Source organism: Panthera pardus, unplaced genomic scaffold (genome assembly GCF_024362965.1).
Source record: "Panthera pardus isolate Hobbes unplaced genomic scaffold, ASM2436296v1 HiC_scaffold_10, whole genome shotgun sequence".
In the NCBI taxonomy this organism is placed as follows: domain Eukaryota; kingdom Metazoa; phylum Chordata; class Mammalia; order Carnivora; family Felidae; genus Panthera; species Panthera pardus.
The window spans coordinates 108876321-108893321 of record NW_026526655.1 but is presented as its reverse complement, the minus strand read 5'-3'; positions in this window follow the sequence as shown (position 1 = coordinate 108893321).

Genomic DNA, 17001 nt, shown 5'->3' with positions numbered 1-17001 from the left:
AATAAGTAAATAATCCAGTGAAGAAATGAGCAAAAGATGTGAACATCTTTCCAAAAAAGACATCCAGATGGCTAACAGACACATGAAAAAATGTTCAACATCACTCATTAGCAGGGAAATACAAATCAGAACCACGATGAGATACCACCTCACACACACCTGTCAGAATGGCTAAAATGAACAACTCAGGAAACAACAGATGTTGGTGAGGATGTGGAGAAAAGGGAACACTTTTGCACTATTGGTGGGAATACAAACTGATAGCCCCTGGGGAGAATGGTATGGTGGTTCCTCAAAAAGTTAAAAATGGAGCTACCCTATGACCCAGCAATTGTACTACTAGGTATTTATCCAAAGGATACAAAAACACTGATTTGAAGGGGCACATGAACCCTGATATTTATAGCAGCAGTATTGACAATAGCCAAATTATGGAAAGAGCCCAAATGTCCATCGACTGATGAATGGATAAAGAAGATGTGGTATATATATATATATATATATATATATATATATATATATATATACACACACAATGGAATATTACTCAGTGATCCAAAAGAATGAAATCTTGCCATTTCCAACAATGTGGATGGAACTAGAATGTATTATGTGAAGTGAAATATGTCAGTCAGAGAAAGACAAATATATAATTTCACTCATATGTAGAATTTAAGAAGCAAAACAGATGAACATCGGGGAAGCAAAGGAAAGGAAAATGTGATGTTTTATTTTAGAAGTTTCACAGTTTTAGGGGCGCCTGGGTGGCTCAATCGGCTAAGCGTCAGACTTAGGGTCAGGTCATGACCTCACAGGTTCGTGAGTTAGAGCCAGGCATCTGGCTCTGTGCTGACAGCTCAGAGCCTGGAGCCTACTTCAGATTCTTTGTCTCCCTCTTTCTCTGCCCCTCCCCTGCTCACGCTCTATCTCTCTCTATCTCTCAAAAATAAATAAATGTTAAAAAAATTTAAACAAAAATTTTTCTTTCTTCATTAAGTCATCTTCATCTCTGTCAAAAATCAATTCACAATAGAAATGTGAGTCAGTTTTTGAGCAGTCTATTCCATTCTATTTTTCCCCAATAATATGTTTTTTACTGTAGTTTTACCTTATTAGGTAACATGAATATTCCAACTTTCTTTTTTTAGAATAGTTTTGGCTATTCTACTTTCTTTTCTTGTCAATAAGAATCATAGATTCAACTTTTCAGTCATGTACTGAATCATATATAGAATGTTGATATTTTGACTCTGTTTCCTGGGACCTTAGTTCCAGTAAAGTTTTAGATTCTTGGGAAATTTCTACATAGACAATTATGCAATATGTGCATAGAAACAGTTTTGCTTCTTTCTGTGCATATCTGTATGCCTTTCATTTCTTTTTGTTGATTTATTGGACCAAACAATACCTTTGATGCAATATTAAATAAAAAAATACATCCTTGGGCTGTTCACAATTTCATAAGGAAAGAAGTCAATCCTCCACTATTAAATATGAAATTAACTGTAGTGTTGATTTTTTTTTTTTTTTTGCCTGTGTCATTAGCTTGAGAAAGTTTTCTTCTATTCCTAAATCCCAGTCTTCTGGAAGATTTTTGTTTGTTTGTTTTGTTTTTTTCTAAATGGATATTGAATGTTGTCAAAGTCTTCTTTTTCACATAAAAGGCTTCTTTGTCTATTGATAGAATGAATTATATTGATTGAACTTTGCGTGTTGAACCACCCTTAAATTTTTGGAATAAATCACATTTGGTAACAATGTATCTTCTGTTTAATGAAATGTTGGAATTGATTTGCTAGTATATTGTTGAGGATTTTGCATCTATGTTCATGTGGGATATTGCTTTTTAGTTTTTTCTTATAATTCCATTATGTTGTGTCACAGTAACACTTGTACTAATAAAATATACTAAGAAGTGGTATTCATTTTTTATGTTCTAAAAATAGTTGCATAAAATTGGTATTATTGCCTTCTTAAGAATGTGGTAAAATTCAATGGTGAAACCATCTGGGCCTGGAGTTTTCTTTCTGGAATGTTTTTATGACAAGCTTAATTTCTTTAATATGTATTTTGCTATCCAATTCATCTATGCTTTCCTGAGTAACTACAATATTTGAGGGCACTTTTCAGATTCATCTAATGAGTCAAATTTATGAGCACAGAATTTGAGTATTTCCTAATTATCCTTTTAAAAGTCTGTAGAATGTGCAATGATGCAGTGAGGGATGTGTTCTTTTCATTCACGTTTGAAATTTGTGTGTGTGTGTGTGTGTGTGTGTGTGTGTGTGTGTGTGTTTAATTGACTAGTCTGGCTAGTGATTTATCATTTTTTATTCATTTTTTTAAAGCTCCAATTTCTCATTTTATTATCTATTTTTTTGGAGGGAGGTCTCAATTTATTGATTTCTACTAATATTATTTTTTAAGTTTATTTAATCTAAGAGAGAGGGAGAGAGCGCGTGCACATGCGTGCATTAGCAGGGGAGGGGTAGAGACGGAGAGAGAGAGAGAGACAGAGAGACAGAGAGAGAGAATCCCAAGTAGGCTCTGCATTGTCAGCATGGAACCTGAGGAGTGGCTCCATCCCAAGAGCCATGAGATCATGACCTGAGCAAAAACCAAGTGTTGGACACTCAACCCCTGGGCCACCCAGGTGCCCCTCTGCTAATGTTATTATTTAATTTCTTCTGTTTACTTTGGGTTTAATTTGAGTTTTAGAAAAAAATTTTCTAAGGTACTTTGATTATTGGTTTGAGATTTTACTTCTTTATAACTTAATGTTATAAATTTTCCTGTAAAAACTGTTTAGCTACATTCAACAGGGTAAAATTTTTGATATGTCTTGCATTTTCCTTTTCATAAACTTTTCATTTCAAATGATTTTCTCATTTTCCTTGAGATTTCTTCTTTAACCATTAGCTATTTAGAAATGTGTTATTTAATTTACAAATATTTAGGGATTTTCCAGATATCTTGATTTCTTCTCTAATTCTGTTGTCATCCAGGAACATACTCTACACAATCTGAATTTCTTGTAAATTCAAGAATTTAAGGTTTATTTTTTTGAGACAAAATTAGAGAATACATTTTGTATTGTAAATTTTTTTTTTCCATATGCATTTGAAAAAAATGTGAATTCTGTTGTTTTGGGGTAAAATGTTCTATAAATATCAGTTCCAGTTAATTAGTGACACTACTCAGGTCATCTGTATTCTTACATTCTATGTACTTTTTCTGTAACTTTCTGAGAGGTAAGTATTGGATATTTGCTAATATTTGAGGATTGTTTGTGTCTTCTTTCAGATATATCATTTTTTGCTTAATTTATATTGGAATCTCTTTTTAAGTGTGTAAGCATTTAGGATTTTTGTGTCCTCTTTGACAATTGACCTTTCTATCACTATATGATGTTCCTTTTTATTTTTGTTGGTATTCTTTTTTAAGTGCACTTTTATAAATATTAATATACCTTATCCAACTTTCTCCTGGTTACTGTTTATATGGTATCCGTGTTTTCATACTTTCACTTTTTTTTTTTTAATTTTTTTAATGTTTATTTATTTTTGAGGCAGAGAGAGACAGAGCATGAACGGGGGAGGGGCAGAGAGAGAGGGAGACACAGAATCAGAAGCAGGCTCCAGGCTCTGAGCCATCAGCCCAGAGCCTGATGCGGGGCTCGAACTCACGAACTGTGAGATCCTGACCTGAGCTGAAGTAGGACGCTCAACCGACTGAGCCACCCAGGCGCCCCATGTTCTTTCACTTTTAACTTAGTTTTGTATTTATATTTGAAGTGTGTTTATTGTAAACAGATGCTCTTTTCTTAATTCAACTCATCAATATTTGTCTTTATGCTGTGCTTATGCCATTGCTATTTAATGTAATTATTGATAATATTAGATGAAAATCTTTTATCTTTTTATATCTTAGTAAGCTATATCATAAGTTAATGTCTGTGAGCTATCTTCTATAGTTTCATTGCACTTCATTTTATTTTCCCTTTCTTCTCTTTATTCAGATTAAATGTTCATTTTTAGGATTCCATTTTATCTCTACTATTGGCTTAATGTTTACACTTTTTTTCAAAATTGTTTTAGTGATAACCTTTGTGTTTAATTTTTAACTAATCAGCATATATCTTCAAATAACATTGTATACCTTATCTCTTATAAGCTGTACATTGTACCTTACAATTATTAATTCTCATCATTTGTGCTATTTTTCTCATACATTTTACTTTTACAGATGTTACAATCATATAATACATTGCTACTATTTTGGCTTTAGACAGTTGCTTTTTAAAGCTATTAAAATAAGAAATAAATGAATGTTGTAGTTACCTTCATTGATTTTATTTATAGCACAAAAATCACTTTGTGTAGATTTAAATTCTCTGCAGTGCAATTTTGGCTGATTAAAGAACATATTGCATATTCCTGTGGTGTAAATCTTTTTCTGAGAAAATGATTTATGTCTCTTTATTTGTCTTTCTGTTTAAAAATATATGTTGGCTGGATATATAATTTTGAATTAATAGCTTTTATTTTTCCTTTTAACACTTTAAAGATGCCATTCCCTCTTCATCTGCATTGTATAGTTTCTGATTACAAATCTGCTTTGATTCTTTTTTTTTAATTGTTTTTTTTAACATTTATTCATCTTTGAGAGACAGAGAAAGACAGAGCGTGAGTGGGGGAGGAGCAGAGAGAGAGGGAGGCATAGAATCTGAAGCAGGCTCCAGGCTCTGAGCTGTCAGCATAGAGCCCCATGCGGGGCTCGAACTCACTGACTGCGAGAGCATGAGCTGAGGTGAAGTCGGATGCTTAACCCACTGAGCCACCCAGGCTCCCCATGATCTGCTGTGATTCTTATCTCTCTGCCTGTGTAGATAATGTGCTTATCTTCATTTTCTCTGTATTGAATTTTCAGCATGCTGGATATATGTCTAGGCGTTTTCGGTTTTTGTTTTGTTGCTTATTTTCTTGGTGTTCTGTGAGGTTTTTGGAGCTATGGTTTGGCCATAGTTTAAAAATTTTTTTTGAAGATTATTTCCTCAAATATTATCTTCTACCCTATTATTTTTATTTTCTTCTGGGATTCCAATTACAGCTATGCTCCGCCATTTGTTATTGTCCTACCACCTCTGTATGATTTGTCCTTTTATTTTTCCTCTATCATTTCTTTGTGTTTCTGTTTGTGTATTTCCATTGACTATCTCCAGTTTTCCTATTTCTTTCCTATCTGCTCTAGCTCTAGACTGATGAGAGACTATCTGTCAAATGCAGGGGCGTCTGGGTGGCTCAGTCAGTTAAACATCTGACTCTTGATTTCAGCTCAGGTCATGATCTCATGGTTTCATGAGTTCAAGCCCCATGTTGGCTCTGTGCTGACAGTGCAGAGCCTGCTTAAGATTCTCCCTCTCTCTCTGCCTCTTCCCTCCTTTCACTCTCTCTGCCTTTCTCAAAGATAAATAATAAATAAAAAACTTTAAAAAAACTTAAAAAAAAAAGACTGTCAAATTCATTATTCACCTCTGTTGTAGTGTTTGGTGATTCTAACATTTTCTTTTGCTTTTTTTTATTAGAGTTTCTTCCAACATTACCCTTCTGTTCTTGGATGTTTAATACTTTTTCTTTTAGAGCATTTAAGAAATAAATCATAGCTATTAAATCCTGTTTCTCATATTTTCAAAATTAGTATCTTATCTGAGTCTGGTTGTGTTGGTTGCTTCATTTCCTAACATTGTATCTTTTTCCCGTGCTTATTATTATGCCTCATAATTTCTTATTGAAAGTTGGAAATATTTGCAGAGTGCAATAGAGACTGAGATAAATCCTTTTCTTAATCTGGAAATTAGCATGTTTTCCTTATGTTAAACCTTTAGTATGGGGGTTGAGTCTGTCTCTTCAGGAGTTAATCTGGGTTGGGATTTAGTGTTACTATGGTTACTTTCAATGTACCACAGACTGGAAACTCCTTTAGCAATTTCTTGTGTGGGGGCAAGTTCTGGTTTGCTAGATGATTTTTCATTAAATCTATTCCACTCTCAGTTGTAGGTATTAATTTTGTGCTGTGTTTCAGAAAGAGACTTTCTCCATGCTCTTGACTCTGTCCCAGCAATAGAACAGTGGTAACTGTTGCTTCATTTTTGTTAATTTTGTATGGAGGTAGGATGGGTATATTATGTGTTTTTATTAATTCACTGTCGTTTCCCTCATTCTTGGGGCCTATGCCTTGTCAGAAATCCTTTCCTGCCCCTAGCTTTATGTCTGAGCCAGTATTTATTTTTGCACATCTCTCGGGCTAGTTTATTATTATTATTATTATTATTATTATTATTATTAACTTGTTTTATTTTTTATTTTTTTAAGTTTACATCCAAATTACTTAGCATATAGTGCAACAATGATTTCAGGAGTAGATTCCTTAGTTCCCTTACCCATTTAGCCTATCCCCTCTCCCACAACCCCTCCCATAACACTCAGTTTGTTCTCCATATTTATGAGTCTCTTATGTTTTGTCCCCCTCCCTGTTTTTATATTATTTTTGTTTCCCTTCCCTTATGTTCATCTGTTTTGTCTCTTAAAATCCTCATATGAGTGAAGTCATATGATTTTTGTCTTTCTCTGATGACCCAGCAATATTTAGGTATTTATCCAAAGGATAAAGCTGTGCTCTTTCGAAGGGACACATGCACCCCCATGTTTATAGCAGCACTATCAAAATAGTCAAAGTATGGAAAGAGCCCAAATGTCCATTGATGGATGAATGGATAGAGAATATGTGGTATATATATACAATGGAGCATTACTCGGCGATCAAAAAGAATGAAATCTTGCCATTTGCAACTACATGGATGGATCAGGCTAGTTTTTTAAATCCCTTTTCCTGCCCACAATAGGTTTTCTTCAGTTCTCTATAACTGAGAATGTCATTTTGTTTTGGCTTTTGCCCTTCTAATGTTGTTTAGTCTTTGTGCCATAAGAGGAATAGGGAAGAATATAGGTAGGTTTTCATGCCCTTCCTGCAGCTACTTCTTTTCCTTCCCTAAAATCTGTGCTGTGAGGGGGCATTTTATCACTATCCTCCTTCTCTAAATCTATCTATAATCTATCTATCTATCTATCTATCTATCTATCTATCTATCTATCTCTATCTATCATCTATCTAATCTATCATCTACCTATCGTGGGCATACAATGAGAACCATGGAGAAGGGCCTTAAAGTGAATATAAATACCTCTTCTTTTTATGGAACCTGAGGTTCTATATTCTCTCACTAGGCCATACTCCTCATTGAACAATTAGCTAAAATTTTTATCTGTATTCTTCTTTTCAGTGTCGACCAGCATCTGTCCCAGGTAAGCAGGTGCTCACATCCTGTATCTCCTTGAAGGTGCCTGTCTTTTATTAACTTTTGAGATAACTCAGTGCCCTGTGATGTTGGCTCTATGGTAGGTTAAAGAAGAGTTGCAAATATTCAGATTTTTCAGTTTATTTTTCTTCTTGAAAAGGTGAGAGTTATACTCTTTCTAGCTTTTCATGGAAGAATTTTAGCAAAGAGTGACCCAATGATATTTTTGCCTCCATTTTCAGCTAATTATAGGCATTCTAATAACCTACCAATTGTTGTAAAGAAATACAAATCAAAGTCAATATACTTAAATTATCAAATTAATTAGGGCCTCTACACAGCCTTAGAGACATCCCAGACATTTTCAGGGAATTAGGATACACCACAGTCTTGTTTCCACTTCTTTCTAAGCTTTATGAGCAATTTTCCCTCTAATTTATGACCCCTCACTGCCACTGTCCATTTATGTCTCCCACTTTTTATATTTAAAGTGTGCTCTTTATAGTCAATATATGTAAAGCTGGTATTTGACTTTTAAATCTAATCTTATAATTTGTTTTTCAAATGCCAATTTGAGATTATTACATTTAAAGTGATTATTGATACTAATATTGATAGCCAATAGAAATCTATTATCTTTCTAATTGTTTTCTATTTGTTCCATTTGTCCTGTATTTTCTTCTATCGCTGCCTTCCCGGGGCTTATTTGAACATTAAAACATTTTTTATATCCTTAATTGACTTATTCCTCTTTTAAAAAATTGTCTTACATATTTTAAATACTCTAATTCTACTCTTAAGTAAAATGATACAATTGCTTATGTGGCATAGATCTCTTCTTTTTATGTGCCAATATCTATCTATCTATCTATCTATCTATCTATCTATCTATCATCTATCATCATATATCATCTACCTATCTTTATTATTTTTATTAAAATATAATTGACATATAAAACTAAGTGTTATGCATACAATGTGTTCATTTGATACATCTTATATATGTTGTAATATGATTAGTTAACATCTCTATCATGTCACGTTATCATTTCTTTTTTGTAGTGGGAAAAATTAAGATCTAGTCTTTTAGTAACTTTGAAGTTTATAGCACAGTATTATTGTCTAGAATCACTATGTTGCAGTTAGGTCTCCAGGACTTCCTTATCTACTAGTTGTGAGTTTGTAGCCTTAACCAAATTTCCCCAAATCCCCCACCCAACTAGTCCCTGGTTATTACTATTCTATTTTCCATTTTTACAAGTTAGGCTTTTTTAGATTCCACATATAAGTAATATCATACAGTATTTATCTCTCTCTCTGACTAATCTCACTTAGTACAATGTCCTCAAGATCAATCCATGTCGTTGTAAATGGCAGAATTTCACTTTAGAATGGCTGAATAATATTCCATTGTGTTTATATGCCATAACTACTTCTTCTTCTTCTTCTTCTTCTTCTTCTTCTTCTTCTTCTTCTTCTTCGCATTTATTTATTTTTGAGAGACAGAGAGAGACAGAGCATGAGCTGGGGAGGGACACAGAGCGAGGGAGACACAGAATCCAAAGCAGGCTCCAGGCTCTGGGTGGTCAACACAGAGGCTGATGCGGGGCTCGAACTCACGAACCATGAGGTCATGACCTGAGCCGAAGGTGGTTGCTCAACCGACTGAGCCACCCAGGCACCCCTATATGCCGTACCTTCTTTATCCATCCATCCACTGACAGATGCTTAGGTTGTTTACTCTCATCAACTATTGTGAATAATGCTGCAATAAACATAGAAGTGCATAAATTTCTTTAATATCCTGTTTTTATTTCCTTTGAGTGTATATCCAGAAGTGAAATTGCAGGTTTGTATGGTAATTCTATTTTTAATTATCTTGGAAACCTTTCCATGGTGCCTGTACAATTTACCTTCCCACCAACAGTGTACTAGGATTCCTTTTTCTACAAACCCTTGCCAACACTTTTTATCTCGACTTCTTGATGATGGCTACCCTAACAGGTGTGAGTTGATAATGGTTTTGACTTGCATTTCCTTGGTGATTAAGCGATGCTGAACATCTTTTCATATCCATTTGGATGTCTTCTTTGGGAAAAATGTCTACTTAGTTCCTCTGCCCAATTTTTAACCAGGTTTTGTTCTTATTGAATTGTATGAATTCTTTGTATATTTTGGATATTAACCTCTTATCTGATATATAGTTTGCAAATATTTTCTCCCATTCCATAAGGTTGCTTTTAATTTTTTTTATTGTTTCTTTTGCTGTGCAGGAACTTTTTAGCTGGATGTAGTTTATTTTATATTTTATTTTTTGCTTATGCTTTTAGTTTAATATCCAAAAATATTGCCAAGACTAATGTCAAGAAGTTTTTTCTTATGTTTTCTTTTAGAAGTTTTATGGTATTAAGGTTATAAGTCTAGGTTATAAGTTTTTTGGTGTGGGGTTATAAGTCTTTAATTGATTTTGTTAATTTTTTTTTGTGAGCTGTGTAAAGTAGGGGTCCAGTTTCATTTTTCTGCATGTGTTAGCCAGTTTTCCCAACACCATTTATTAACCAGACTATTCTTTCCTCACTGAGTTCGTTTGTCAAATATTAGTTGACCATGCATGTAGGCATTTGTTTCTGGTCTCTCTTTTCTGTTCTATGGGTTTATGTGACTATTTTTATACCAGTACTATACTGTTTTGATTACTATAGTTTTGAAGTATAGTTTGAAATCAGGAAATGTGATGCCTCACACTTTGTTCTTTTTTTTTTCTCAGGATTATTTTGGCTATTCAGGCTCTCTTGTAGTTTCATACAAATTTCAGGATTATATTTTCTATTTGTGTGGAAAAATGTCATTGGGATTTTGACCGAGATGCATTGATTTACATATGGCTTTGAGTAGTATATGGTCATTTTAATAGTATTAATTTTTCTGATCCATGAACACAAGATATCTGTCCATTTGCTTGTCTCTTCTTCAATTTATTTTATCAAGGTCTTATATTTTTTATTGTATACATATTTAATTTTCTTGGTAAAATTTATTCCTAAGTATTTTATTGTTCTTGATGTGATTGTGAATTGGGGAGTTTCCTTTACTCCTTTTTCAGTTGTTTCATTATTACTGTAAAGAAATGCAACTGAGTTCTATACGTTGATTTTATATTCTGCAAGTTTATTGAATTTGTTGATCAGTTCAAACAGTTTTTTGGTTGAATCTTTAGGGTTTTCTGTATATAAGATCATATCATCTTCACGTAATGACGAGTTCACTTTTCTCTTTCTAATTTGAATGTATTTATTTGTTTATCTTGCCTAATTGCTATAGCTATAACTTTTATTACTATGTTGACCCTTGTTTAGTTCCTTATTTTAGAAGAAAAGTTTTCAATTTTTTACAGCCAAGTATAACGCTTGTTGTGCGTTTGTCATATATGACCTTTATTATATTGAGGCATGTTCCTTCTGTACCTAGTTGGTTGAAGGATCTTGTCATAAAAGAATATTGTATTTTGTCAAATGCTTTTCCTGTATGTATTGAGATTTTTTTATATTGTTTTCTTATATGATTTCTATCTTTCATTCTATTAATGTGGTATATCACATTTATTGATTTGCATATATTGAAACATCCTTGTATCCCAATCATAAATCCCACTTGATCATTTGTATAAGTCTTTTAATATGTTGGTAAATTCAGTTTGTTAATGTTTTGTTGAGAATTTTTGCATCTATATTCATCAGGGATATTGGTCTACAGTTTTCTTTTCTAGTAGAGTTTTTATCTGGCTTTGATATCAGAGTAATTCTGACTTCATAAAACAAATTTGGAAGTGTTCTCTCTCTTCAATTTTTTTAAAAGAATTTGAAAAATATTGGCACTAATTTTTATTTAAATATTTTATGGAATTTTTCAGAGAAGCTACCTGGTCCCGGGGTTTTCTGTGTTGGGAGGTTTTTGATTACCGATTTCATCTTTTTTCTCATTACTGGTCTGTTTGGATTTTCTTTTTCTTTCTGATTCAGCCTTGGTAGGTTGTAGATTTCTGGAACTTATTTATTTCTTATGCATTATCTAATTTGTTGGTGTATAATTGTTCATAGTGGTCTCATGATTTTGTGCATTTTTGTAATATTAGTTGCAATGTCTCCTCTTTAATTTATGATTTTATATATTGAATCTTATCTGCCTTTTCTTAGTCTCGCCAAATGTTTGTCAATTTTGTTTGTCTTTTTGATAATAACAACTGTTAGTTTTATTAATTTTTTTCTATTGTTTTCTGGTTTCTATTTCATTTTATTTACACTGTAATCTTTGTTATTTTTCTTCTGTTATATTTGGTCTTTGTTCTTTTTCTAATTTCTTGAGATGTAAAGTAAGATTGCTTATTTGAAATATTTCTATTTTCTTAATATATGGATTTATCACTATCGGCTTCCTTTTCAGATTGCTTTTGCAACATCCTATAGATTTGGATATATTGTGTTTCCACTTTCATTTGTTTCGAGCTTTTTAAAAATTTCATTTGATTTCTTTTTTGGCACACTGGTTGATCAGGAGTGTGTTTTTTAATTTCCACATATTTGTAGATTTTACAGCTTTCCTTTTTTTTTTTTTTTTTTGTTGGTTGATTTCTAGTTTTATACCACTGTGGTTAGAAAAGATAGTTGGTATGATTTTACTCTTCCTGAATTTTCTAAGACTTGTTTTGTGTTCTATCATATGATGTATCCTGGAGAATGTTTCATGTGCATTTGAGAAGAATGTGTATTCTGTTGCTGTTGGATGGAATGTTCTATAAAAGTCTGTTAGGTCCATTTGGTCTAATGTATGGGTTAAGTACAGTTTTTCCTTGTTGATTTTCTGTCTGGATGACCTATTCATTGTTGAAAGTGGAGTAGTGAATTCCCCTACAATTTTGTATTACTGTGTATTTCTCCTTTAAATTTGTTAGGATTTAAATATATATATATATATATATATATATATATATATATATATATATATATATGTATATAGTGTCCGGATGTTGGGTGTGTATATATTTATGATTGTTATATCTCCTTGATGAATTGATCCCTTTATCATTATATAATGGCTTTCTTTGTATCTTGTTACTGTTTTTTGGATTAAAGTCTGTTTTCTCTGACGTAAGTATAATTAGCTTCACTTTCTTTTGGTTTCTACTTGCATGGAATATCATTTTCCATTCTTTCACATTGATCCTATGTGTGCTCTTAATTAAAGCTGAAGTGAAGCTCTTATAGGTAGCACATAGTTGGGTCTTGTTTTTTATTTTAATCCATTCATCCATTTTGTGCTATTTTTATTGGTTAATTCAATCTATTTATATTAGTGTAATTATTGACATGTAAGACTTACTAATGTGATATTATTAATTTAATTTCTTTCTGTTTTTTTTTTTTTGCATTTCTATTGTTTCTTTTCCCTTTGTTTCTATCCTTATAAATTAGTGGATTTCCATGGTAGTATGCTCTATTTCCCCTTTCTTATCTCTTGTGAATCTATTCTAGGTTTTTGCTTTGGGTCTCCATGAAACTTACAAAAAATATCTCATAGATAAAACAGGCCAGTTTAAGCTAATAGGAACTTGGGGCACCTGGGTAGCTCAGTCGGTTAAATGTCTGACTTTATCTCAGGTCATGATCTTACAGCTCACATCAGGCTCTGCTGACAATTCAGAGCCTGGAGCTTACTTTAGATTCTGTCTCCCTCTTTCTGTTCCCCTCCCCCGCCCCATGCTCGCTCGCTCTCTCTCTCTCTCTCTCTCTCTCTGTCTTTCTCTCTCTCTCAAAAGTAAATAAACATTAAAAAAATAATTAAGCTGATAGGAACTTAACTTTCATCACCTACAAAAGCTTCATCATTTTACCACCATTTTTATATTTTTTAGTCACAATTTACCTTTTTATTTTGTGTGTTTGTTAACAAATTATAGAAGCTATAGTTATCATTAATACTCCTTTACTCTGACCTTAAATTATAGTTAAGTGGTTACACATCATCCTATTACAGCGTTAGAATTTTTTAAGTCGGGCTGTATATTTACCTTTATCAGTGTGTTGTATACTTTTGTATGTTCTCATGTTGCTGATTGACAGACTTTCATGTCAGTTTGAAGGATTCCTTTCAGCATTTCTTGCATGCCAGGTTTAGTGGTGATGCAGTCTTATAGCAGCTCTTCCCCTCCCCCTTCCCCTTCTTCTTCTTCTTTTTCCTCTTCTTCCTCTTCCTCTTCTTTCTGAGAAATCTTATTTTCCATCATATCTGAAAGATAACTGCTGAATACAGTATTCTTGTCTGGAGTTTTTTTCTTTCAACACTTTGAATATGTGATTCCAGTCTTTCCTGGCCTATAGTTTCTGCTGAGAAATCTGCTAGTAGCCTAGTGGGGGTTCCTTTGTGTGTTATAATACTTTTTTTCCTTGGCCTCTTTAGAATTCTCTGTTTATCTTTGATTTTTGACATATTCATTATAATGCGTAGGACAATGTCCCACCTCAGTACTCTGGGTGCTGCTGTAGAGAAGTATATTTCTTCAGCCATGTTCTGCTGTCCAAATTCATATTTATGTTTGCTCCAGTGGTGTGCTAGAATCTCCTCTTGGGAAGACATGACTGAAACAAATTCTCTCTTGTGCTTGAATAATTTCCTAGGTTGACACTCTCCATGTTTCTTTCTGACTGGAGTGACAGGCATTGGGACAGATTCACTGTCCCTACTTGTTTGACCACCCATACTGAGATCTCTGAGCTTACTAGTAGATGCACTGGTGGGCAAGACTCCTCTTGGGCCCCTTGGCATATGGTTCTGGATCTCACAACTTCCACAGTGGCTCTTTTGCTCATGGATAATTGTCTAATTGTTAAAGGAGAAAGGCAAAAGGAGGAATGTCTGGTGCCACCATTATGCTGATGTCACTCATCAGAATCTTCTAATAGTATTTCCCTAAATCCTCCCATCCACAACTTATGCCATTTTTGTCATATATGTCACTTTTATATACACTTTACTTTTTAAGTTTTTATTTAAATTCCAGTATAGTTAACATACAGCATATTATTAGTTTCAGGTGTACCATATAGTGATTGAATATTTCCATATAATACCTGGTGCTCATCACGAGTGCACTCCTTAATCCCCATCACCTATTTAATGTGTACTTCTGCCTACCTCCCCCTCTGTAACCATTAGATTGTTCTCTATGATTAAGAGTCTGTTTCTTAGTTTGCCTCTTTCCCTCTCTGTCTCTGGCTCCCCTTTTTCCCTTTGGTTCATTTATTTTTTTTTCCTAAATCCCACCCATGAGTGAAATCATATGGCATTTGTGTCTCTGACTTATTTTGCTTAGCATAATATGACTGTTATATATACTTTAATTTTTTTAAATGTTTATTTATTTTTGACAGATAGAGAGCAAGCAGGGGAGGGGCAGAGAAAGAGGGAGACACAGAATCTGAAGCAGGCTCCAGGCTCTGAGCTATCAACACAGAGCCCAAGAAGGGGCTCAAACCCACCAGCTGTGAGATCGTGACCTGAACTGAAGTCAGACGCTTAACTGACTGAGCCACCCAGGTGCCCCTACATATATACCTTAAACACAGAAGATGGTTTTTTTTTTTTTTTTTTTTTACTATTTTTGCCTTAAAGAGTCACTTATTTTTAAGAATTTAAAGAAATTAAAGAAATTAAAAATAAAGAAAATGATTTTTATTTTACCTCTACTTACTCTATCTCCAATGCTTTTCATTTCTTTATGTAGTGCCAAGTTTCTGTCAAATATCATATTCCTTCTGTCTGAATAACTTTTTAAAAAATCATTTCTTATAAAGTATGTTAGTCTACAGCGAGCTACCTCAGTTTTTGTTTGTCTGAGAATATCTCATTTCTTCTTCACTTTTGAAGTACATTTTTACTGGGTACAGAATTTTGGATTGATGTCCTCCGCCCAAACTTTGAAGGTGTCACTTCATTGTCTTCTTGCTTGCATTATTATCAATGATAAATCTTATGTAATTAATGTCCTTGATCTCCTGTAGGCAATGTTCTTTGTTTTCTCTGCCTGTACTCAAGATTTTCTTTTTGTCATTGGTTGCAGCAGTTTGAATATAATATTCCTAGTTGTGGTTTATTTGATATTTATGCTGCCTACTGTCTTTGAGCTATTTAGATTTTTTTTTTTGCTGTCTGCCACAAATTTTAGAAAAATCTTGGCACTTATTTCTTCTTTCTGATTTTCTCTTCTCTTTTTGGTATCTAATTGTTTGTATATTTTGTGTGCTCTATTTTTGTTGTTGTTGTTTTACTTTTTGCTCATTTGTGTTTCAGCTGAGTAATTTCTAGTGACCTGTCTTTAAGTTCTCTCATACTTTTTTGGCTATGCTGACAACACTAATAGGCCTGTTGAGATCTTCTTTTAATATATAATCTCTGTTACTGTATTTTAGATTGCTGACATTTTCATATTATTTCTAATGGTTTACATTTCTTTGATGAAATTGCCTATCTGATTATTCATGTCATCTATTTTTTCTACCTTTTCTAACAGAGCCTGATACTTCCTTTCCTAAGAGCACCTGATGAGATTAATGGAGGAAAAACCTACACAAATCTGGATCATATCCATTTTTGATACTTATTATTGCTTTGTCTCTTCAGGCTATGTTTTTTTCTTGCCTTTTGGCATGTCCCATATTTTTTGCTGTTGTTAAAAGTCAGACATGTTGTATACTTAAGTAAATATTTTTGTGCTGGAAGAAAAGCAAGCTTTTGTCTCCTGTTGATTTCAGTGTGGGAAGGTTTGTGTTATCCAGTTGAAAATGAAGTTTTTTTGAAGTTTGTTGTTACTTTTACTGTCCTCATGCATCAGAGACTTCTGCTTCTACCAGTGCAATGTTGTGTTTAGTGCATGAGCTAATAAACCACAGCATTTTCCTCAAAACCTGCTCCTATTTTGGCTCTAGTTCTACTTACTAAGCTCTGTATCTTTACTTTGTACTGCATGTCAGATAAAATCTTTCTCTCATGGTGCTCCTAGCCCTATCCCTTCATTTTTACTCAGAGCTTGTTAGTGCAATGTGGGAAGTAAGAGTGAGGGTATTCTCTGAAGTTATAATTCAACCTTCCTTCTAGACAGTCATTGAATCTGTGTCTTGCGGCTATGGCTTTCACAAGTTTTTCTACCCGTTCTCCCAAAAATCATAGTGGGCATAGCATGTATGTGCACCCTTCTTCCATGGGTAGATTTTTTTCCCCCTATTCCCTTCCACCAGTTGTAGGAGGTATTCTCAAGTGCCCTTGGGCTACTGTTTTTGTTACCTTTTCTCCGTAGATTAATGTTTCTGTTCTGTAAGGAAGATAGAAAAATGGTTGTGGATGGATCTCAGCAATACCTACTGCCCCATATCCCCCAGCCAGCTCTGTGGGGGAGCCTTCTCAGGGTTCTCTGATTTTCCTTGTGAATGCCTGATGGGGTCCTGGAGGAAATGCTTTCAAGCGGGTGTGGACCTATAATTAAGAGTCTGTTTCTTAAAAAAAATTTTTTTAAGGTTTATTCATTTTTCAGAGACAGAAAGAGACAAAGCATGAGTTGGGAAGGGGCAGAGAGAAAGGGTACACAGAATCCGAAGCAG